Here is a 27,118-nt window from a genome sequence, read left to right on the forward strand (position 1 = left end):
AGCATACTGCCGATTTCAGCCCTACTCACTGATCCTGTTGCAGATTTATTCGCCCTAAGGAGAGAAGGATCTCTAGGCCCTTTTTGAGTTTTTGATTTGCCCCTTGAGAGATGGATACAAAGTTCTGCTATGTCATTGAGAGAAAGTTGAGAAATATCCCCTTTCCCCATCATGTTTAAGATGTCTATCCATTCATCCCTAATGGCTTTTAATAAGAGGGCTTTTAAGGTCTCTTCATCCAAGGTACTCATTTTTGCTCTTTTCAAGTTATATTGAAATCTTTCAAGTAAATCTTCTAGACTCTCATCTTCTTTTTGTATCATTTTAAAAACCTCGTCCTTGTGATTAGTAGGCATACAATAGTCTAAATACCTATCCAAAAATGTCTGTTTCATCTCATCCCAAGTCCTAATGGATTGAGTGAGTAACCCCATGAACCATTTCAAGGCTTGATCCTTCAGTGTTGAGGGGAACAACTTGAGTTTCTGGGAGTCATCCAGGTAGTCATAAGTTCGACACACTACTTCAAACTCAAATAAGAATGTTTCAGGGTCCTCAGTCCTTAACCCATGGAAGTTAGGGAGGACAGATGGTGATATGTTTTTCATAGTGGCTCGGGAATCCTCATTAACAATGGGAAACCCAAATGAATTATCCCCATTTCTATTTCCTCCTCCAATGGGACCTCTACCTCCATTATTGTTATTGTTGTTTCCTCCTCCTCCTCTACCTCTACCTCTACCTCCTCCTTCTTCCTCTGCCATGATGATTCTCCTAGGGATTTCAAAATCTTTTGGTTCCTCTACAAAAGGTGAATGAGAAGAGATTTCTCCTTCTTCTTCAGATGATTCCAATTCCTCAATTACAATTGGTCTTCCTGTAGGAGAAAGAGAAGAGTCTCTTCCTGGTTCAAACTCAATAGAAGGTGTAGGAGAGTCAACTCTTGGCTCTTGAATTCCAGGAATTCTAGGACTAGGAGTTTCGGTTGGAGATAAGGGGGGTGTCTCTTGTCTATCCCTTGAAATAGATGGACTTGTAAAAATTGAACTTCGGGCTCTAGCTAAAAACCGTCCTCTAGAATCTCTAGCTCTATGCATGTCATTTTTTATTTTTTCTTCAAGTCAAGTTAATAGTTCTTTTTCTGATCTTCCAGTTCACTCTAGGTGCAAGAAGAGAGCATACTCAAGAAACTACCAAATCAATAACTTTCTCTTTTCTAATCCTCCAGAACACCTTGCAGTGCAAGAAGAGAGCATACTTTGATAGGTTATCAACTTCTTTCCTTGAAATCTTTTAATGGTTTTTTTTTTTCTAAGAATATGGCTACTTAATTTCACTTCCCCGGCAAGGGCGCCAAAATGTTTAGTCAATTTAGTGTTCCTAAATTGATGTCATTAATTGTCAACCCGGGGCTCGTAAGCTGATGAAGTGAAGGTGTACTATATGTACTTAAGCAACCTCTTAGAGTTTTTGTCGTTTGGGGGTGTTGTTTGTGGTTGATTTATCTTCCTAAAATGGAGTGGTGATTTATAAACAGATGAGTGATGGTGTGTGTAAAGTGAATTCTAGATGAGTGAGAGTGTGTGATTAGTGATTTCTAACTACTTGCTGAAAAGGAAAATCTTGAATGAAATAAATAACTTGAAATAACTTGAAAGCAAAGAACCACTTTCTAATGGCATTAGACACCATTCATGCTGCTGCAAATAAAAGATAAGAAAATCACTTAAAAGACCAATAATAAAGTTTATCTCTTCCTAACTCTCTGCCTCTAACACATAGTACTGTGTAAGACACGATTCGGAAGTAGCTAAAGATAAGTCTAAGAAATGATAAAAATGAGAAAAATCTACTTTAAAGACTAGTTATGATATTCAGCTCTCTCTAACTCTCTGCCTCTAACACATAGTACTATGTAAGACACGATTAGAGAGTAGTTAAAGATTAGTCTAAAAAGCACCCAAAGCCAGCTGCAAGTTATTAGTATTCTGATCTCTAAGAGATAGACAATTTATGATAAAAGAGATCATTCATATGTTAGCAACCCACTTTGAGAAATAAAACTAAAAAATCAGCTATGAAAATAAAGTAAAGGCAGCAACTTGAATCTGTCAACTAAAACTACCACTAGATATTTAAGCAAATACACAAACACAAAATCAATCCCGGGCTTAAAAACCTGCAAAAGAACAATGCTGATCAGCTAAAAAGAAAGGCTGGAAATGAAATAACAAGAAAGGAAATTACGCTGTACATGTTTCAACTAAAAGAAATGCTGAAAAGAAATAAGGAAATGCTGCACATAAAATACATAAAATACTTTACAAGGCTAACATGAACAGGGGCCCTCCATTCATATCATCCAAAAGAGATTCAAGGAATTGGAAACTTCAAAACAGCACTGTTTCTATTACTCCATGTGTAGAAAAATACAGCTCAGAGTGCTAGAACAGCACTATAAAAATAGAGCCTTTGAATGCTCTAAAATAACAACAAGTTCATAAAGTGCAGCAACTAAAAAGTAACCTTCAGCGTATGCAAACGCTAGTTTTTATAGGCATCTGAAAGACGGCCTAATGCGTACAGCTAAAACTGGAAAACTAACTAACTGTCATGCGTAATTAAGGAACAAAACACGTCATAAGTATGTGTGGATGAGCTGGAGGTTCTGGTCGTTGTGGGCATTGAATCCAGAGTTGGATTATGTCCCCCACGGCCTGCATAAGACGGACAAGTCACCTTTTAAACTGACGTGACCTAGCAGCTTACGTATCACCGTTAAGCTGCCTTTATTGACCGTAACTTGACCCTCGTTGACCGGAGGTACAGATGACGTGGATGGCTGAACGGATAGCACAGGAACCTCGAGCACCTTGATTCCTAAGTGCCCATGTGGCTCATTTGGCAAAATGACACGTGGAACCTTTAGTTTAACAAAAAGGCTGCGGGATCATCAGATGGCTGCGGAATGCCTGTAAGTATGTCAAAATCTAAACAAAACAGTCACACATTAGCAAAATCCCTAAATCATGCTTAATGCCATCATATGTAATGATCTGGGTGAGTTTGTGCAGCAAAATAGAGCAAAAGGGAGAGATGAATGAGGGAAACTGTGGGAAATGATGGATAACCAAGTGTAAAGTAGAGACTCTACACTACTCATGATGTCTACTTTGTGTCAACTGTTGGGATGGATCCTTATCTTGTACAGGTGCAGTTTCATCCATGAGTGCATGTTGCGCCCACTGTTGTTCATGTTCCTGCTGCAACTCATTTGTCTGCCCGTGCAGCTTCATTTTCTTCCTGAGTTATTGCTTCAACAAATGCTACTCCTTCTTTGTTTCATCTTCTGCCTCCATGCAATATTCATGTCACATCGTCACTTCATAATTGGAGTCTCCAAATTTTCTTTCATCATCAATTGACCTGCTTGCGCTTGCAACCTTGTTCCACCTTCGTGTTGTCAACAACCCTCCTCTTACATTCATTGCATTTGGTATTTTGTCTTTAGTTTTTGGTCATGATGCTTCTCGTTGTGATGTTTTTGCAGTCATATCTTGATGTCCTTGTCTATGAACAACTTGAAGTCTTCATGGGTAGGAAAGTCCATGGACACTTGATCGACTGCATCCCCAAGCATGCTCTGAATGGTGTCTTCATCTCTGCTCTCCTGGAAACCATTGTACCTGTACTGCTGAGAGGAAAATGAACACCTGCAATACCTAGAGACATGGCAACACTCATGGCAAGCAATCTGTCAGTTGAAAACCAAAATGAACATGAGAACTGACTTGTAACATACCTAGGTGAATTATCATGAAGGTTGCGTAATTTCAGTTGAGAGGTCAAGAGACCGACTGCCAAGACTGCACAAGGCACAGTTCGAGCTGCTGGGAGATTGACTGACTGCTAGAACTTTGTAATTCACAGTCCAGTCTAGCTGCTGGCTACTGGGATTATGCAATGCGCAATTCCATCTAGAAAGGACTGCTAGCCTAGGGACAAATTTGCGCAATTTCTTGGGCCAAGCAGCGACTATCCTCCAAAAATGTGCAAAACAATCCTAGAGGCCAATGCTGGGTAGGAATGTGCAAATCTAGAGAGGAAGGTGAGCTTTCCTTTCCTATATTGTGCAATGAAGCCCTGGTGAAGGCAAAGCCCGGGCCAAGGTTGGCCCAACTCGCCAACGGGCAACTGAAAGCAAGTAAGTCAGTGAATGCATGGTGACACTAAGTGATAGCATAAGTGATCGATAGTGCATGCAAAACATGAATGAAATATTCAACAAATAGATCAACATGCATGTGGGTGAGGCAGTTCGTTGGTTGGGGGAACGTCCGCGCAAAACAATTTCATGCATGTGAAAAGAGTGAGGTAGCAACGAAAACTAAAACCGAGCTAAGACAAGCTAGTATACATGTAAACGACAGCAAGCGTTCAAATAATTCAACCAAATAGTACTCCCACAAGCAAAAACACAAAAAGTGACAGAAATGCAGCACAAGGCATGGGAATCAAGCTTACCCCAAAAAAGCTGAGCTAAGGGTTCTAACTGCTCCTATATGTGATCTAGGATATTAGAGCTACAAGTTTGATGTGAGGAATGAGCTCTGCAGTGTCCAGTTGATGAGTTTTGATAACACTGAGGTTGTGACATGCATGCCACAAATATAGGGGAAGCAACACTTGGTGGAAGGTTTTGGAATGGCTCCTTGCATGTAACCTCCAACTACTAAACATAGATCCCTAAAACAAGGGATGCATTTGCATGATGCCTTGGGAGAAACAACCTATGCATGCAAATCTATTTTCTCAGTCCCGAAGGGAGCCGGTCAACTCAGTTACACATGCAAGAGACTCCTTGATTGCTGGAGAAAAATGTGCATTTCTGGCTGGGAGCTGGGCTATCTGCCCAGGATGTTTGCGCAATTTCTAGGCAGAGCAGCTGACTGTTGCCCAGATTTGCGCAAATCCTGGGTTGAATAGCCTGCTGCTAGGAAACTTTGCGCAAATCCTGCTGGGAAGGTTGGTTGGAAGAATTGCGCAATCCTGGAGCCTAGCAAGATGTTAGAGAGGATTGCGCAATTTTTGGAGGGAAGGTTGGTTGCCCTCCAGAAATGTGCAATTTTCAAGGGGAATTTTCTCAGCCTACAACTGGACCAAGTCTGGGTGAGCAGCCTGTGAAGGGAAAAGATCAAACTGTGATCAGTAGGCTGCATTTGAGCAAGAAAGACACTAAAACTTGAGGACTTGATGAAGCAAGGCAAGTTGCTGTGAAGGTTGGTAGGGAGGCTCTAAAACAGGCTAAAGAAAAATTTTGGAGGGTGGTTGTAGCCACTACAACACTTGGCAACACACTGGTAGAACTCCATCTCTCTAAATGGACCTTGTTCGTGAAAAGCAAGTCTAACACCTCCAGAAGTATTGTTCAACTCTTAGCTCGTCTTGGCTTCTCACTAGCTTGATTGTAAAATGTAGCATCTACCAAACTCTTGGTCAATTGACACACATTCCAATCTAAGGCAACACAGTTGTTTCGATTGGAGTTGAGGGCTATATAGGTGCACAAGCAGTATAGTTGTCAGAGTCTTAGTTTCATCTCTAGTGTTGCTCCACCACCAACAGGCCTGGATAGTACCCCAGTGGAGTCACATAGGAACACAAGCATGGCTCCGCTACCAACGAGCTTGATTAGTACCCCAGTGGAGTTACTTGCATCACCTCCCTATGCAGGAAGCCTTTCTCTTCTTTCACCTTATTCGTTTTTAATTTTTAATTTTTTGACTTTTCATTTTTCACTGTGAATAGCACTTATTCATTTCAGAGGCAGAAGAGAGATCCTAACTTATTGAGAGAAGAAGAGGTTGTTCCAACAGAGAATTAGTTTACTTTATCTCTGACGTGCCTATTAAGGTTCTCCCCCTCACCTTACTCTACTCGACTGAGCTAAAAAGGGTAAACCCAAAAATAATCAACTAGAGAAGGTGACACTAGTTAGCGCGCAAACATTGTGTTTTCACCAAGGTTCACTTCGAACAATAGGTATTTTCCTTCGACGTATCATGGACTAAAAGTAACAAGCTCATCATATAGAGGCAAGATGACAAATAACCAAGTATTGACAGATGTATAAGCCCTCTTGCACTTTAACCATATCATTTCATGATTCACACATGGTTTCATGCAAACTAACCTACGAACGAAACAAGCGAATGAACTAACAATCAACAAAGTAAAGAAAGAATAGAAGAAAAAAATGAAAGCGAAGAAATTAAACAAACAAGAAAACAAAGTATGTAAGCAAACAAGCATGCAAGAAAACAACTAAAAGAAAACACTACTCCTACTCCTACATTAACAGTGCATGGGCCTAATCATGTGAAGTGATACTTCCAATGCAGCCACCGGCACATTGGTAGACCCATGTTGGTGAAGGCTTGGTCCGCGAGCAACCCAGTTGTGCAGACTAGCAACCAAGAAAGATATAACAATGAAGACAACCACACTTCGTGTTTCAAAGTGTCCACGGGACATAAGTGAGTGCATGTGCATGACGGGTAGTCTACGGACTTATTGTGGTGTTGTGTGACACTACGTGCAACTTTGAAGCATAAGCACACTCTTGACTGAGACATGCAAGAAAACAAAAGAAACAAAGATAACTTGTGTCACGCATGAGTTCTTGCGATGTAAGACTCCTCCAATGCATGAGCAATGGGATCATATAGTTCGAGTGGAGGAAGTAAAATCTGATTGTTAGATTGATCTTGAGTGCATATAGATGAGTGATGAGGAGCCTTGAATGTTTGAACAATTTCCTGTTCAGGAGCAAAACCAACCTCAGGACAGCGAGGGCCTGACATAACCATCAGCTCAGGCTGAAGTGCCTTGATGGTCTGTGGGGTTTTGACTTCGTTGACAGATGGATCTTCGTAGACCAGTGACTTAGACAGATTAACAACGAGTGAATCAACATTGTGATCAGATGATGAGGTGAAGAGATCACGACAACCAAGATCAAAAAATTCAAGATATTGGTCGGCATCATCATGATTTGATGAATCATAGAGAGGGGTAGATGATAAGGAAGGATGTTCACCCTCTGCATTTCCAGAAAGAGCAGATGAAAGATCAAGTGGATTTTTAATGAATGATTGGTTCTCTCCATTATTGGATGATGGGCTAAGATTCGGTGTGTCCTGTGAAAGATCAACAATGGGTGCATCTGTGGATGAAGACACACATGAAAAATCATGGATGGCAGGTTCACCAATGATGTTAGGAAAGAACGGAGGGGGATCGGGTGGAAGGGAGTCATCCTTCACCGATTGTTGATGCTCAAGCTCCCACTCATACTCTTCATGAATGACAGCGCATGTTGGTTGTGCAACACCAACTCCATTAGTAGGTTGTTCCTCATTCACAACAAGTGAAGAGTCTGGAATGGATGAACACAAGACAACATCATCTAGAGGAACACCTGGGTGTGAAGATGAAGGTCGTAGAAAAGAAATCCTATAAGAACTCGAAGGACTCACAACCATATCTACACGAAAATCGAGTTGAGTGATGTTGGGAGAGTGTGAAGGTTGAATAGGTGTACAAACATGATCCTCAGCATCGCTAGGAAATGGTGGAGCTATTGAATGAGAGGGAGGCAGACAGTCAGTTGAGACAGTGCCCAATCCCACATGAGATTATGCAGCTCCATCAATGAAGAAGGTTGAGAGAGTCTTGATCTCAAACTTTATCTTGGAATGGGTAGATTTCTTAAGGCAATACTCGAACCAGTCCCAAAGATAAGAAAATTTCATTTGGCTCCTCGAAGCTTGAAACTGCAAGTCACGGAAGCGCTGCCAAAAATCAATAACGGATTCATGTGGAGCCCTCCATTGCTGTAACAGTTTCCAATCAAGATGGTCTGGATCAAAATGATAGAATGTGTCTTCAATAAGATCACAAAAGTGCTCACATGAGTGCACGGTGTTAGCCGATAAGCTGAGCACCCAACAAAATGGAGATTCGTGAAGTGTGTATGCAAGCAGAAAACCGACCTATTCGTCAGTAAACTCATCTTCCTCATAAATCATGGAAAGAAAGTTATGTAAGTGTTCAAGCCGGGCCACTTCTCCTTCACCATCATACGTGTGAGTGGACAAGAGATTAAAAAGCTTCCCCGAGATGGAGATGTCTTCACGATTCGAAAAACACCTTGGGTGAAGAAAAGTGTAAGACTCCATGAAAGATATGCAAAGATTCAAAACTAGATGAGAGGACACAGCTTGTCATAAGGCCCTCCTTCTAGTGCCAGAAATGTTGACAATGCTAGACCCACCAACATGTCAAGGGGATCTCCTCAGTAAGAAGTCCCAATTATACCTCAGACCATTTGGTGTAGGAGTCCTAGCAGTGGGTCGTAAGGTAATGCCTTGACCGCGGTGTCGCGTAGAGGCAAGTAGAATAACTCTATCAGCAGCAACAGTGTAACTGATGCAGTGAGTCAAGGAAGGTGTATGAGAGGTTCCAACACGTCAAAAGGGGAAGGAGGTGAAGCTGAGTTCTAGGTTGAAAGGGATCAGTCCCAACTCATCTAGGAACACACAACACAAAGGACATGCACAGCTTCCAACGGAGCAATCCACTCGAATGCGGAAGTCACATCAAACAAAGTAAGGTAACACGTACAACACTCACTGAGTCCAAGATGAGTGTGACGATTGTTATAGCAAGGTTCAAGTGAAAGGTTTGTCTTATGTCTGGCAAAGCAATCAACACAGATGGTGACAGCATTAACAACATATGCAACACATTAACAAAAAGATTCATATAATTTCATGTGAATCAGTTCATACACAAGTACGTAAGTTAAACAACACATATCATTAAAGCAATCAGAGCAGTCCAACTACAATAACAACATATGCATGAGAATGTGATGGCTCTTATTATATAAAGAACTGTAAGTCACAATCATAGAATACATCCATGTAAACCTACTAGCCCCAACAGTGGAACATTATAGCCACATCCACCTACTCCTCCAAAGAGATTTACTAGATTCGTGCAGTGGAGAAGCCAAGGCGCATTGCAATACTGTCCAAGCCTTCTTCAAAAGAGTCTTATTAGAATCTTGGCTAACCAAAAGCCTATACAATGAGTTATGAGGGACTATTTATATCAAAGGGTGGGGTGACCCTTGACAGTCCCTTTGTGGCAGTTCAACTACCCTCATGACTCTTCACTTACTCTATGACTATTACATCCAACCATTGACACTTGACTTACACTTGACATGACTCAACATTACAATGCACATGTACTTATGTGAGACAACATGGCTTGAGTAAGCCTTGAAAGACATCACTAACACTCATTCCATTATGATGAGACCAACTCTTTGACATGCTTGTGATGGTGAAGGTGGTGAGCTGATGCCAAGCTTGGTCATCCGTGATGGTGTGCATGCACCTCATGGTGACATCTTGCTGAAGCGAACTCTTGCCTCCGTTGCAACCGGTGCATTGGTTCGACCCCTTTATCCAACTCGTCTGCTAACATGCGCATGGTCTTCTTGGGTGTGGTTGAATGGCAACACACTCATGCATGGCTTCCATGCTGATCTTCAAGTGTGTACTAGTGGTCATGCGCATCAACTTGCTGAGGTACATATTCAACTCTAGTTGGACTTGTTTCTTGTCTTCACTTTGGTGAGTGTGTTGAATGGGTTGGATTGCATGTGCGCGCTCAATGACATGCATGTTGTCAAATCCCTTGCACGCGATCGACAACACTGCGCACCATGTCTGCTTTGTGTTAGCTGTTGGGATGGATCCTTAACTTGTACAGGCACATTTTCATCTATGAGTGGATGTTGCACCCACTGTTGTTCCTATTCCTACTGCAACTCATTCATATGTCTGTGCAACTTCATGTTCTTCCTGAGTTGTTTCTTCAGCACGTGCAACTCCTTCTTTGTTCCATCTTCTGCCTTTGTGCGATCTTCATGTCGCATCATCACTTCATAGCCGGAGTCTCCAAAGTTTCTTTCATCATCAATGGACCTGCTTGAGCTTGCAACCTTGTTCCACCTCCGTGTTATCAACAACCCTCCTCTTGCATTCATTCCATTTTGTATGTTGTCTTTAGTTGATGTTCATGATGTTGCTTTTTGTGATGCTGCTGATGTCATATATTGATGTCCTTGTCTATGAATAACTTGATGTCTTCGTGGGTAGGCAAGTCCATGGACACTTGTTCAACTGCATCCCTAGGTGTGCTCTGAACGGTGTCTTCATCTCTACTCTCCTAGATACCATTTTACCTTTACTGCTGAGAGGCAGATGAAGAAAACTAAACCACCTAATAATAACACACTCACTCATAAAATAAACAGTAGAAATATAGAAAAACCAGACATGGCGGAAAAGGCATGAGAGACTTTCCTGTAGTCTCTCATTCTCATGAATTTCATTATTAAAATAATGTTTATGATACATATAAATACATGAGGAAGTTGTCTCAAGATAGTGCATCTAGCTTGAACAAACTTGGTTGAGAAAATATCACAACAACACACTAATCTAGGAGCCTAACTAGTTGGAGAGAATCTTTCAACCAACTAAGCCTAAACTGACTCCTAACCATGAGGAACAAACTCAATCTAGAAAGGTAGGATTAAATCCTAACTTTCATGATTTTAAATAATTTAATTATTCAGACTTAGAATTGTTTTTAATGTGAGAGTGAGACTAGCATTCCCCCCCCAATGATAAGTCCAAATTAAGAACCAGGAACCATCTTCCAAGTTCTCATTCTAAAACTGTTGATCCTCGAAAAACATTTGCCTGAAAAACCGCCAAAGCTGGATGCTGAAAAAAGTCAAATCTGAAGAGAACATGAATCATCTGCATGTCTGATTCATCTCTGAATGTCGCTTGACAACTCCATCACGTGACAAGCTGCAAAAGGATGCAGTTGTCCTTTGCTTGCAATCAGCATCCTTTGTCCACTGAAAAAATATTGAGAATGCCCACTGGCTGAAGACGTTGAAAAGCAACTCACTGTTGCTTTTGCTGTGTTTGAAAACTGCTCACAGCTGACTTTGTTTTCAATCACCCACTGGCGAATTTTTTTGATGCTCACTCGCTGATGAAAATGCCCACTGGCTTCTTTGATGATGTTGTCGATACTTTCAATCTGACAACCATTGAAAATTCCCACTGGATACTTTGTTGATGTTGTCGAGACTTTCAATCTGACAACCTGCACTGTCAATTTCGTTGACATTTTCCCCCCTTTGTCAACTGAAAGGAGAGACAATTGTCTTCAAATTATTTCTGAACTCCCCCCCTTTAGGTGTAGGAGTGTTTCACTGGTGTACTCCCCCATTCAACTACACGAGAGTACCATCCTCATTTTTACTGTTGGCTGTAATATGTGTGAGTGAATTCGATTGTAAAACTTATACAATCTTCCAGATGACTGGTTCTTTGACAATGAAGGTAGTTTGGTTGGATTGCAACTTTAGTTTGTGTGTATTTCTATTTGTCATCAACTTTCTTAGAACTAGCCAATGTGATTTGTGCAAGAAACCCTGCACTGACAAACTTAATGGGCCTTGAATAATCTGGGATATGTAATTTGGCGTCATCTTTGACATATCCTAAGCCTCCTCAATTTCTATTACTTTGGATTTCTTCCCATGGCTTGATGATTGGTTTGGAAAAAAGTTGAATTGTATCAGGGACCACATCGACACTTGAAGTTGGTTGGATCAGTGACTTGGAATCAACATCTTTATCTTCATCTATATGGATGAAAGACTTGGAAACATCACTCTTCTGTTGCAACTCATCTCTTTGAAGTTGTGACTCCAGTTGAAGAAACTCAATCATTTCATGTGCATGTTGAAGATGCACTTGAATATCAGCAAGAGTTGTTTTGCTGATGTTCACCATGTCACCAGCTGATGATAAAATCAAATTGTTAAGAATTTGGGACAGTTGAATGTGTGTCACCATGTTAGCTTGCTCACTTTGAATTTAGGCTCGCTTGTACTATTTCTTATTGTTGATGCTTTAAACACTTGCTAGAGTTTTATAACTTGGTTGCTTGAACTCTTGATTTCACACTCGCTTGATGATGATCACTTTGCTTGAATGCTTCACTGACACTTTGTGAATGCTTTAATCAACTTCACACTAGCTCGTTTGTTGTAGATGTCATGCTTTGAACTTTTACACTCGATTTTGACACGCTTGCTTGCTTAGTTGTTTGAATGACACGCTCGCTTGCTTGGTTGTTTGAATGACACGCTCTCTTCCTTTGTTGTTCGAATGACACGCTCACTTACTTGGTTGTTTGAATAACACACTCACTTGATTTATTGTTTGAATAAAGAATACTAGAATTCACACTCATTTGATGATGATTGCTTGCTAGATGGCTTGCTTGAACTTGCTTGATTGATTATTGGCACTTTGAGCTTTCTTGAATGTACTCACTGAATGTGCTAATTTAAAAAAAGGAAGGGTGTCAAACACTGTCAAAAATGCAACCAAGAGACAAATGACAAGTTCAATCTTGATGACTCGGTTGAAGACTTACTTGAGTTAATGTATTCACCTTAACAATTCAAATTAGTATGTCGGTTACAACCGAGAATGCACCCGTACAATTCAGTTAAAAAATGTTTATCTGCAAGTGATACAAAAAGTGTTGATGATGTTGATGTCGTCTTGGCTTGAAATGCTTGATTTTGTAGCATCCTTAACTTGATTGCTTTGATTACATGATGTGAAATGTGTTTGCTTGGAAGATAATCTTATCAATTTGATGATGTGACACTTTGTGCTTGTGTACTTAAGCTTGATTATAGAAACTTGATTAAGTGTTCTTATACTTAAGCTTGCTTATGTGCATGTAGTTGTTTAAGCATAATACAAAGAGAGTGTTTTGATAATCTGAATACAATTCATGCACACACATTCATTACACATGGTGTACCTAAGATCCCCTTATTCAATTTCGGGCAGATCTAGGACACAAGCACCACAAAAATTATGATTTTATTAATTACTGGAGTACATCATTCTTCAATGTCACAACTTTGTTGTGGAAACTTCTCAATGAGAATGTCACACTTACAAACTTTGGAAGAAAATTGCCTTCAAAAAACTGCCTGCACTGACTCAATCGCTCTCAAAGTAAAAAATTACTTTGGGGTACAACAATGATTTTCTCTAAAAAAGAATTCACTTATCACTCCAAATACAAAATATGCATCTTATGACTTCACAAAATCACTTATGACTCCATTACACAAAAAAAATAAAAATACTCCTTATCTCTCCAAAACTTATCACTCCAAAAATCTCTATGACCACTTATGTCTCTAAAAAAAAATCACTTATAGCTCCACTATTACAAGTCAAAATATTCTTGAAACATTTAGTGATGTGGTTGGAAGTCCGTACTATGTAGCCCCTGAAGCACCTGCAAATTACGTTCCTGGTATAATTCCCATAATTCCAGCCGAATACTCAAAATCCGAATTTCAACATTGCAACATGGTATTTCTACATTTTTTTGTCAACTGGATTTGGGCGGATACAGGGCGATTTGAGCACCAGGTATCAAATGACACAGTTCCACATTATTTTGGTTTTGAAAAATACAAACCACAAAATAATTTCAATGACCCTTCATAGGCTGACTGGACCGATTGACTTCCTGGAAGGTATGCGTATGTCAGAACAGTATTATGTGCGAGTCAATATTTTCTCTAACGCGTGAAGTTCAAACAAAAAACGTTATTGCCACGCAATGAGGACGAGGACGAGAGTGAGCTTTGGAAATTGGCTTCCTTGCATCACGTTATACTTTGCCACGTTATGGAATGTGGATCATGGTAAACATTTCAATTTGGGGGCGCTAACATCTCTGGTGATTCGGAGTTAGCAAAATTGGACTGTGCTTATGGAAGATTAGATTCAGTGGGCATCATAAACTACAATGCAACAAATGATCCAAGGAATAATGGAACTTCATGCATAGAAGCTAAAGATATTTTACAGGAGAACACAAATGGAGAGGTACAAATTTCACCTGGCTCATTGAGGAGTATCCAGAGTTTGATTCGTTTTGATGCGCCTCATTCTAAGTTCAGGCCAACTGATGTCTCTGTCTCATCTGGGTGCTCTAGTTGATACAATGGTGGCCCTTAGAGATCTGGGTTTGAATGTTGTGAAAGAAAATGTGTTCTTGGACTCTTCTGGCAAGCACAACACATTCTCTATAACCCGAGCAGACACAGGCAGGAAAGTGGATGATCCAGAATCACTGGAACAAATACGTCTTACTATTATAAACAATTTATTGAAGTATCATCCAAAACATTCTACCCAATTGGCCTTGGGAGAGGCATTTGGGATTATGCTCCCAAAAGAAAAACCTAATGTGTATATTGCTACACGCATACGTATATATGATGATGGTCCAAATCGCAGTTTGCTTTACATTGAAACAGCTGATTGACCTGGTTTGTTGGTGGAGATTGTAAAAACACTATCTGATATAAGTGTAGTTGTTGAATCTGCCGCCACTCGAGAAGCCCTTGCCATATTAGAAAGTGATGGGATGACTGATTGTTCCGAGTCTTTTGACTCGCTCTCTGCCACTGATCAAGACAAAGCTGCCCCTTCACAACTCACTCTCTTAACAGAGCTGCCCCAGACATGGCGAGAAAGGCATGAGAGACTTTCTTGTAGTCTCTCATTCTCATGAATTTCATTATTAAAATAATATTTATGATACATATAAATACATGAGGAAGTTGTCTCAAGATAGTGCATCTATCTTGAACAAACTTGGTTGAGAAAAAATCTCAACAACACACTAATCTAGGAGCCTAACTGGTTGGAGAGAATTTCTCAACCAACTAAGCCTAAACTGACTCCTAACCATGAGGAACAAACTCAATCTAGAAAGGTAGGATTAAATCCTAACTTTCATGATTTTAATTAATTTAATAATTTGGACTTAGAATTGTTTTTAGTCTTTTGACTCGCTCTCTACCACTGATCAAGACAGAGTTGCACCAGACATGGCGGAAAAGGCATGAGAGACTTTCCTGTAGTCTCTCATTCTCATGAATTTCATTATTAAAATAATGTTTATGATACATATAAATACGAGGAATTTGTCTCAAGATAGTGCATCTATCTTGAAAAAACTTGGTTGAGACAATATCTCAACAACACACTAATCGAGGAGCCTAACTAGTTGGAGAGAATCTCTCAACCAACTAAGCCTAAACTAACTCCTAACCATGAGGAACAAACTCAATCTAGAAAGGTAGGATTAAATCCTAACTTTCATGATTTTAATTAATTTAATTATTTTTACTTAGAATTGTTTTTAATGTGAGCGTGAGGCTAACAGCAGATAAACACCTGCGATACCTGGATACATGGAAACACTCATGGCAGGCAATTTGTCAGTTTAAAACCAAAATGAACATGAGAACTAACTTGTAAAATACCTAGGTGAATGATCATGAAGGTTGCGCAATTTCAGCTGGTAGGTCAGGAAACTGAATGCCAAGACTGCACAAGGCACAGTCTGAGCTGCTGGGAGACTGACTGACTATTGGAACTGCATAATGCACAGTCCATTTTGGCTACTGACTATTAGAATTGCGCAATTCCAACTAGGAAGGATTTCTAGCCTAAGGACAGATTTGTGCAATTTCCTAGGCCAAGTAGCCACTGTCCTCCAGAAATGCGCAAAACAGTCCTAGAGACCAGTGCCAGGCAGGAATGCGTAAATATAGAGAGGAAGGTGATCCTTCCTTTCCCAAATTACACAATGCAGCCTTGGTGAAGGCAGAGCCGGGGCCAAGGTTAGCCCAACTTGTTGACGGGCAACCGAAAGCAAGTAAGTCAGTGAATGCATGGTGACACTAAGTGATAGCAGAAGTGATAGACAGTGCATGCAAAACATGAATGAAAGATATAGCAAATATATCAACATGCATGTGGGTGAGGCAATTCGTCGGTTGGGTGAACGTCTGTGCAAAACAGTTTCATGCATGCGACAATAGTGAGATAGAATCGAAAACTTAAACCAAGCTAGGACAAGCTAGTATACATGTAAATGATAGCAAGCGTTCAAAGAAATCAAGAAAAAAATACTCCCACAAGAAAAAACACAAAAAACAACAGAAATGTAGCACAAAGCATCGGAAGCGAGCTTACCCCAAAACAACTAAGCCAAGTGTGCCGACTCCTCCTAGATGTGATGTGGAATGTCAGAGTTACAAGGTTGTTGTGAGGAATGAGCTCTGCAGTGTCCGGTTGATGAGTTTTGATAATACCGAGGTTGTGACGTGCATGCCACGAATCTAGGGGAAGCGACACTTGGTGGAATTTTTTGGAATGGCTCCTTGCATGTAACCTCCAACTGCTAAACATAGATCCCTGAAACAAGTGATGCCTTTGCATGCTACCTTGGGAGAAACAACCCATGCATGCAAGTTTGTTTTTCTCAATCTTGAAGGGAGCCGGTCAACTCAGTTACACATGCAAGAGACTACTTGACTTCTGGAGAAAAATGTGCATTCTGGCTGGGAGCTGGGCTGGCTGCCCAGGAGATTTGCACAATGTCTCAGCAGAGCAACTGACTGTTTCCCAGATTTGCACAAATCTTGGGTTGAACAGCCTGCTGCTAGGAAAATTTGCACCAATCCTATTTGGAAGGCTAGTTGGCAGGATTGTGTTGAAAATAGCAACAAGAAATGATAAAAATAGAAATGTTAAAAATAGTATTGCTATAAATAGAATTTCAGGATATACTCCAACTCTATTGAAAATAGTAAAAAATAGAAATGCTAAAAATAGCATTGATATAAATAGAATTTTGAGATATTTACCAATTTTTATTTGTCCTTGAATCAAAATTGAGAATTCGAATTCGAATTTAGTCTCACTAGCTGTTTGAAAAATAATCAATTAATTCATCTTGAGTTAATTAGTTGGAGAAAATCAAACAGGGAGTCTTTGTGAGGACATGCAACAATTATCCCTTTGATTGAGGAATTTATCCCTTAATTAAGGAGATAAGGATGAGTTGTATTTGAGTTGTAATTAGTTATCTCAGTTAACTGAGTTAAGTCCAATTAAATGAGTTCCAAATAGTTGGAGGAACGATTTGTGAGTTCAATTAGTTAACGCATGCTTGCATGCAACTAGTGTTCTCTAGATAACTAAATATTCTCTCATAAATAACTCATGCATGTCAGTTCAGACAAAGACCCAATTGAGATTAAAGACATGGACATTGTACTATCAGTTTGGGGAATTCTCCTATAAAGGAAACTCATCCATGCAGAAAGAATTAACTCCTTCAAGATTACGTAGTTAATTCAGAGGTCAATGTTGTGTGTGAGGTGAGAATCGCACAGGTTGCAACTGGAGGACCCAGGATAAACTATGCAAGGAAATAGGAGGCTTGGAGGACTGAAGGAAGGCATATGTGTTGTCCATTCTATCTATGAGCAGTAGTGATGGATTGTACTGAGAGTTGGATAGCTTGTGAGTTAAAGCTTTGTGTAATCCTGAGATATTTCCACTTGTATGATAATACAGATAGCGGGGTTTCTAGCTAAGGCTTTCCCCAGAGTATTCTTTTGTGTTTCATGTGTATGATTTCTTCTTCTCTGTTATATGTGTTCTAATTGATCTTGCTCAAATTGATTAAGCTTCTACAAAGTTTGGCAATAGAAGTAGATCAAGTATTTTGCTTCAGTACATTGCATTATCAGGTGATCTACAGTGAGAATTTCTACATGGTATCAGAGCAAAGGTGATCAAAGCGAAGAACAGTATACAAAGAAGGGAGAAGTTTGAAGTTTTGAAGTTCTTGATTGTAAGTACAAAATCGATTTCTTATCAGATCTCAAAATTCACCAATGGCGTTCAATGGCTTGAGACTCGAGTATGCCCTCGATGGCAGCTCAAATTACATAGCCTGGAAGGATCGCATGGAAGCGGTATTAGACGATAAAGGTTTGAAGGACTTCATTGATCAAGAAGTCCCCAAGCCAGCAACAGCTAATTTCCAAGAATCGGCGGAATGGAAGATATGTGTGGTGAGAGTGAGGAGGATTATTCTAGAGGGAGTTCGAGACCATATTGTCTCGAGTATCCATGGGAAGGAGACATCGTTTTCAATGTGGAAGACATTAAAGGATCTATATCAGAATAGCAGCGATCAGAGGAAGTTGGCGCTGAAAGACAAGCTTCGGAAAATCAAGTGTGAAAAGGGCGACATGATATCTACATATCTGAACAAGCTCACCACCTGTAAGATGAGCTTGGAAGTGTAGGAATCATGACAGTTGATGATGACATGGTGTGTCTTACTCTCCTTGGTCTTCCTAAGAGTTGGCATAATTACTATGGTTAGATCTGATGCGAGAGGAGATCAGGAGAAGCACCAGAGATGGTTCTTCATCCAAGGAGGATGAAGAAAATCTAGCCTTAGCCAGTAAGGCAAGGAAAGGGAAGGAGAAGGATTCTCATTCCAAATCGAGTTCTTCCCATGGTGGGAAGAAGATTGACAAATCTAAAGTGAGATGCTTTAATTTCCATGAGGTGGGCCATTATGCAACAAATATTCCATTAAAGAAACCCAAGAAGGGATCCTTGGAAGGATCTGAAGGTGAGGCCCTGGCCTCTCAGTTCGAATTGGATTTTATCCTCATCACATGCATGGTTTCATCAATGATGGGTTGTGGTTGGTTTCTTGATAGTGGAGCCTCATTCCACATGACCGGCGATAAGAGTTTGTTCAGTACCTTGGAGGAGAAAGACCTCCAGATGTGCATAGAGATGGGTAATGATGAAAGGTATAGTGTTTCAGGAGTGGGCATGATTTCTTTTCAAAGGGAGCATGGAGCTCTCATTACCTTGACAGATGTGAAGTATGTGCCTGGACTAAAGAAGAACTTGGTATCGATCGCGATGTTGGAGGACAAAGGCTACGATGTTGTCTTCAGTAAGGGAAAGGTTTTCCTTAGACACATCACCATGAGATATGTGAAGCAGATCGGTTCATGAGACAAGAACCTGTATGTTCTTGAGGTTCAAGATGCATGCAAAGTCTTAAGGAGCAAGGCAAATGTTGGAGACTTGGTGGTTGGGAGGGAGAGTACATTACCTCTCAACATGCAGCGCCAGAAGAAGTCTCAAACAATTGTGGAGGAGCCATAATTGGTGAAGCAACTTCAGGAGGTTGTGGAGCAGCCACAACTAGAGAAGCCAAGAGGAGACCGAGTGGAGGCATCCACTCATGCAGAGACCTCCAATAGGGGGGAATTTTGAGCCAAGTGGGCAGAGGGATCACATGCAACCATAACTCCAAGTGTGAGGTGGAGCGATGTGAAGTGATAGTCCCAAGAGGGCTGAAATAGCGGCAGGATCCTTGAGGTACCCAGCCTCCTTGATTAGACCTTGCTATGGGAGCCTCGACGAGGAGTAGCAGGACTAGCTGAGTGGGTAGAGACAGATGCAGATGGAGCGGCAGAGGGAGCTTCAGCATCAGAGGGTGTTTCTAGCCCAACAAGGAAGTCAGTTGGGAGATCAGTTACTTACTTCTCAGTAACTGAGTTGCAATGCAGCAGTGGGCAACATGATGCAACATGATGAGAGGAGGTGCAGTGCGGATGCATGTTGGGAGATAGGACCAACAGCATGGATGCAACAGGAGGAATCAATGTGAGTGATGCAGTTAGAGATCAAAGTGACAGAGGCTAGAGTAGTCAGATACTGAAGAGCACAGAGGTGCAGAGTTTTTCAATCGACAGAGGCAATAGCAGTCAGAGACTTTGATGACAAAGGCATCATTCTGATTCAAGTTGGATATTTTTTTGTTGTTTCTAGAGTTGCTCGAGCAACAATACTTGAGAGAAGTGTTGCATGCAGAACATTCCAAAGGTTCAGGATCGAGTTCGAGTTGAATGCCTTTCTTATTGAGAGGGAGTGTTGAAAATAGCAACATGAAATGATAAAAATAGAAATGCTATAAATAGCATTTCAGGATATACTCCAACTCTGTTGAAAATAGAAAAAAATAGAAATGCTAAAAATAGCATTCTGGGATATATTCCAATTTTTATTTGTCCTTGAATCAAAATTGAGAATTAAAATTCGAATTTAGTCTCACTATCTGTTTGAAAAATAATTAATTAATTAATCTTGAGTTAATTAGTTGGATAAAATCAAACAGGAAGTCTTTGTGAAGACATGAAACAATTATCCCTTTGATTGATGAAGTTATCCCTTAATTAAGGAGATAAGGATGAGTTGTATTTGAGTTGTAATTAGTTAGCTCAGTTAACTAAGTTAAGTCTAGTTAAATTAGTTACAAACAGTTGGAGGAACTAATTGTGAGTTCAGTTAGTTAATGCACGCATGCATGCAACTAGTGTTCTCCAGATAACTGAATATTCTCTCATAAATAACTCATGCATGTCAGTTCAGACAGAGACCCAGTTGAGATTTAAGATAGGGACATTGTACTATCAGTTGGAGGAATTTTCCTCTAAAGGAAACTCATCCATGCAAAATCAATTAACTCCTTCAAGATTTGCAGTTAATTCAGAGGTTAGTGTTGTGTGTGAGGTGAGAATCACACAGGTTGCAGCTGGAGGACCCAGGAGAATCTGTGCAAGGAAATAGGAGGCTTGGAGGACTGAAGGAAGGCATATGTGTTGTCTAATCTGTCTATGAGTAGCAGTGAGGGATTGTATTGAGAGCTGGATAGCTTGTGAACTAAAGCTTTGTGTAATCCTAAGATATTTCCACTTGTATGATAATACAGATAGTGGGGTTTTTCATTGAGGCTTTCCCCAGAGTATTCTTCTATGTTTCTTGTGTATGATTTCTTCTTCTCTGTTATATGTGTTTCGATTGATCTTGCTCAAATTGATTAAGCTTCCGCAAAGTTTGATAGTAGAAGTAGATCAAGTATTTTGCTTTAGTACATTGCATTATCAGGTGATCGACAATGAGAATTTCTATAGATTGCGCAATCTTGGAGCCAAACAGGCTATCAGAGAGGATTGCACAATTTCTAGAGGGAAGGTTGGTTGCCCTCTAGAAATGCACAATTTTCAAGGGGAATCTACTCAGCCTGCAGTTGGACCAAGTCCGGGAGAGTAGCTTGTGAAGGGAAAAGATCAAACTGTGATTGACAGGCTCCCTTTGAGAAAGAAAGACACTGAAGCTTGAGGACTTGATGAAGAAAGGCAAGTTGTTGTGAATGTTGGTAGGGAGGCTCCAAAATAGGCTAAAGAAAAATTTTGGAGGGTGGTTGTAGCCACTACAACAGGAGGATTAGGTAAGCATATGATATTGATATCGATACTCTTTGAGGAAGAGGTAGGGAATCCAATAGGTAAGATTAGTCGAAGAGGAAATTCCATGAGGATGTGTAAATCCAATATGGGAATGGTCATAGAAGTAAATACCTTGTGAACATTTGTATGGGGTATATGCCTTGAGAGAAAATGATGAAGGTTTCTGTTATTCATTGTCTCCCCAGCATTTTGTTCTAACCTTGTGGAGAGATAGATTTATTAGTTAAGGCCCTACTATATGACAATGCTAGTTGATATGATGAGATACACTAATATAAGCTGATAAGATATCTTATGAGATGGCTTACCAATCTGACTGTTCTTATGAAAATTCTTCAGTGTGAGAATGTCCAAGTACCTTATATGTTTTATGAATACCTACCTAGTTAAGAGGGAGTGTTCAAATATCTAAATAGATTTGGTCTTCATAAATATAAAATGTACTCTTGGTTCTTGTATATTGTAAAAGGAAAGAAAAATTACTATTATTATTATTATTGTTGTTGTTGTTGTTGTTGTTGTTGGTGTTGTTGTTGTTGTTGTTGTTGTTGTTGTTGTTGTTGTTGTTGTTGTAGCATGGGTTTCATTCTCAAGGTCAATTCATTTGTAGATCAAGAACCCATTGAGTGCTACTAGGGTTTGTCATAGATTTAATAAGTCAATTGAGTCATTTTCATATATGAAATACCCCATTGGGAATATTATATCAAGTCAAAGAAAATTTATTATGTTTCAAAGAGTTAAAAGACTCCCTCCAACACAAGTCAGCCCACAAAGAGACAAGTTCACCTAAGTTGTGATAAGTCGACCTCATTAGGGCTACTCGACCTACTCAAGAAACCTATATATAGGAGCTCAGCCTCATTTGAAGAAGGAATCAATAAAGTTTGATAAAGACAAGAAGAAGACCTACAAGCCTAGAAAAGAGAAGGAGAATAAAAGGGAGAATATAGCGAAGTATTTGAGGACCGTTTTTGGGCCATCATCTTTCACACATGCAAGATTTGGGCATCATTGTGACTGCAACTAAATCGAATTGTAGACTGCACAAACGAAGCCAAATTTTGGAATAAAGGAGATCAAGGAAAGAGGCCGAGTACCTTAGAAGAGAAGAGAAAGCCTAGCGAAGAAGAAAAAGACTCAATTCTACTCTAAGATTGTCACACATGCAAAATTGCAATAACTACAGGGAGCCAAAAATTGCAGGTTTAGGAGGCCGAAAAGTTGCAGAACTGAAGGAGCAAAAATTTGTTGCAGAGAAAGAATTGTTTGACTTGGGTTGATGTTGTGAGAAGCAAGTTGATCAAGAAGAGGTTTGACTTGGACTTGGAGGGGTGTTTGTCAAGGGTCTTAGGTCTTGGAATTCAATTGAAGATTCTATAAGAAGAGAAGAATACTTGTGGGTTTTCCTCTCAAGAGGAGAGGCTTTGGCCCTACCTAGCAGCCTGTATTTTGCGTCCTCTTGTCTCATTGATCTTCATAGTTTGGTAGTTATTTTATGATAAAATAACACTATAATAATCAAGATAAGAATAATTTAACTACAAGTACATCAAGTTAAGTAAAAGAACATCACAAGCGGTTACAAAGTAAGAGAAATCACTCTAATATAGTTGTCTTTGATTTCTCAACATGGTATCAGAGCTAAGGTGAAAACAACAAGAAGAAGAGGTAGCTTGAAGATCATCCAATAGAAGAGGGATACATAAGGGTCGAGCACAAGGAGATCATCATAAGAAATAAGAAGCATCAAGGAGGATTATCCATCACATCACAAGGAGCACTTCATTACAAATCTTGAAAGAAGAAGAAAACCTCAAATACCCAACCTTAATTCAAAGAATGACTTTACACCTGAATCATTCTTTGGAAGCTAACACATTCTACAAACATCAACCAAAAGAAGCAAGAAATAGCACCTCATCATCAAGGGGCATTTTCAATTGTCAACAATAGAGTAGTGGAATTCAACATCATCAATAAACCATCAATTTGAAGATATCATCATTAAAGGAGTATATTCACTTACAAAGTAAGTATTATATATTTTATATATCAATCTACAATGACGTATTTATACAAGGAGAACAATAAACTGGTTGGGTCATCAAATTACCTTGCATGAAGGAAGAGAAGAGATTTGATCCTAATAGAAAATGACGTCAATGAATATGTCACGGGATCAATCACCAAACCTTATCAATAGAAATATCAAGAACTATCAAATACAAGAAAGGAGAAATAAGGGCTCAAAGAATCCTTATTCAGTCAATCTAGGAATACCTCCTCCCTTATGTAGCAAAGTTGAAGACATCGAAAGAAATCTATGAAAATTTGGTAGAATTTTTCTTTATAAGCACTGCAAGAGAAATTATATCATTGAGAACCAAACTATATAAGATTAAGTTATCCAATAAATAAGGGATAGCCTCATACCTTATTAAGGTATCTCAAACAAGAGACCAACTACAAGAGCTAGGATAAATAATGTCTAATCGAGAAATGACCACCATTGACCTTAATGCACTACCTGATGAATGGGGTAATTTTGTATCTAGCATTTATGGGAAGAATTAAACCACTCCATTCAGCGATATGTGGTCATTTTGTAAGATTAAAGAAACTAGATTAAAGGAAAACATTGATGTTGGATCAAATGGAAAAACACAAGCTTATACATCAATGGAAAGGAGGAAAGGAAAATTTTGAAAGTTTGAGCTTCAAAAGAAGTTTCAAAAGAAAATTGATATGTCTAAGATTCAATGTTATGAATATAACGAATATGGGAATTTCAAAAGGAATTGTCCTAAACTCAAAAAGGACAACAAGAAGAGAAAGGAAAGAAATGAAGCCCTTGTCATCGAAGAAATAGAACCTGAAAAGAAGAAAACAAAGAAGGAGGAAGAGAAAGACCTTTATTATGACTGAGATAAGCTCCTACACTAAGTTCTTTTTATTTTATAAAAGATAGTAGTCATGATGGAAAGCATCACAAATATGATAGGATGCATTATAGTAGATATTTATATAGCATCATCATAGATGCATGGAGGTATAGCCGAATTAGCAATTTATATAATTGAAGTAAGTCATCTAGAAAACACAAAAATATATATCATCATACATCATCATCATTAGGAAGAAGCATTCGCAGAACAAGGATCATTAATATATGTTGAAGAATGTAACTAGGTTTGGTCTTCATAATTGTATAATGTAATTTATTTGTCAAAAGAAATTTTATTATTAATAAAAATGACTTATTAAAGCATGGGTTTCATGCTTGGGTCATCATTTTTTAGGTCAAAGCCTCCATTGTAGGCTTCTAGGTTTTATATTGAGTCAATAGAGTCATTGTAAATTTTATTAGACCCTTCTTGGGCTTTTGTATCATGTAAAAAGAATTATTTTTTAGTCAAATAGGTCATTTGACACCTCCACACCAAGTCGGCCCTATCCTGATGAATTCAGCCTACATTAGGGCAATTCAACCCACATAAGAGGCTATATATAGAGGGGAAATCTCATCCATTTGTATCACTCACTCAATAAGTTTGATACACATGAAAGAGAGGCAGAAAAAGTGTGAAGTTGCTAAAGAAGGAAGAAGATCCCAGTAGAAGACACAATTGAAGTTTTGGTCTATTTTTCTCTCACATGTCCGAATTTATTGGGCTATTGTTGGGGCCAAAATTCTGAATCCTACTACAGGTCAAAGTTATGTTGTTGGGGTCGAAGTTCTACTACTAGGGAGGTTGAAATTCTATTATTGCAAGGTCAAAACTCTAGGTCGAAGCTGCTATTGGAAGACTATCACTCAGATAAGAAGGAATGGTTGACTTGGTGATTGGGGGAAGTATATTTCTAGGTCAAAGAGTCTTGGATTATCTCATTTTGTCTTTGAATCTACTGAAGGAAGATTTTTGACTGGGTTTTCCCCTTATAGGGTTTTTCCCTAGTTGTCCGTCTACATCTTATGTCTCTTGTTCTTGTGATCTTCATATACACATAAATTGGTAATTTCTTGTTGAAACGTAATATAATAAAGAAGTAAAAGAAGCCAACATAATTCACAAGTAATTATCAAGAAGAGAAATAAAACCCTAATTACTACTAGCATTGATTTATCAACCACGTATCATAGCTAAGGTCGAAAAAGGTTGGATATCTATTTGTTGGCTTGAATAGGAAGGCTAATCCCTCCATGACTAGTTACTTGAATATGGGGTTCAAAATCATAAGAATTGCATAAATTTGTATTGGAAGGATCATCTAAAACTTATCTAAGAAATTCAAAAGTGAAGGGTTCTTGGTTTCACTTACAGGTACTCTTGATGATGACAATGCATGGATCATTTATAGTGGAGCACCAAGACATATGAAAGGAGAAAGTGGACAAATTCATACTCTATCAAATGAACAATCATCTCATGCAGTGGAGCTAGGAGACAACAACAGTTATGTAGTCAAGGGCCTTGGATCTACATCTTTGACACTGGAAAATGGAGCAAAGCTACACCTCAACAATATACTCTATGATCCAAGTTTGAAAAATAATTTAAATTTAGTCTTTAGAAGATAAATGAAATGGGGTTGCCTTTGTAGATGGTAAATTCCTGGTTTGGGGAAAGGATTCAAGCATTGAAAAAGAAAAGGTTATTGGAGTTATTTAAGGAAGACTATAGAGTTATAACACCATCTCCTCAAGCCCTAGTTCGCATGGAAATCAATCCTATCAAACTATGGCATAGAAGATATGGGCATATACACTACAATATCATTCCCTCTCTTAATCAAATGGTAAATGGCATCCCTAACATCAAGGAAGATCATGAAGGAGTATGTAAGGGTTGTGCTTTGGGAAAGAATACAAGGAATCCTTTTACATGCAGTGATACAAGGTCTAAACAAATATTAGACCTCATTAATTCTGATGTGTGTGGTCCTATGTCTAAAAAATCACTTGGAGGCCATCTTTATTATGTAACCTTCATTGGCGACCACTCTAGAAATGCATGGCTCTACCTTCTAAAGACAAGGGAAGAAGTATTTGAAAAGTTCAAGGAGTTTAAATCTAAAGTGGAGACCTTAACCGAAAGAAAGATAAAGACCTTGAGATTCGACAATGGTGGGGAAAAACTTCAAAATAATTGGTGTCATATTTTAAAGAAGAAGGTATTAAGAGGGAGTTCGTTGTTCCCTGCAATCCCAATCAAATTGGAGTTATGGAAAGGAAAAATAGAACAATTGGAGAATGTATACCAACTATGATATTTGATCAAGATCTTCCAAAGTTTCTATGGGGTGAAGTAGTTATGACAACAATATATATTCAAAATAGAACTCCTCATATAATAATTGAGAATATGACACCTGAAGAAGAATTCATGGGGAAAAAGCCATGTGTGGACCATCTTCGAATATCTGGGTATCATGCATACATCTATGCTCCAAAGGAGAAGCGAAAGAAACTAGATTATACAAGCATTAAAGGGATCTTTGTTGGCTACAGTATTTCTTCAAAGGCATATAGGATATATATTAAGGAAGGAAGACAAATTGAAGTAAGCAAGGATGTTATATTCGAAGAGAATTATGCCTACAAAATATCCAAGGATATTCCAATTGATTCTGACAATGAAAATACACAACTATTTGAAGAAAAAGAGCATCATGGTAAGGAAACTCCAAAACAAGAAG

Source organism: Pinus tabuliformis, chromosome 7, assembly GCF_031772625.1.
Source record: "Pinus tabuliformis cultivar Carrire ecotype Pingquan chromosome 7, CPIR1, whole genome shotgun sequence".
NCBI classification, from domain to species: Eukaryota; Viridiplantae; Streptophyta; class Pinopsida; order Pinales; family Pinaceae; genus Pinus; species Pinus tabuliformis.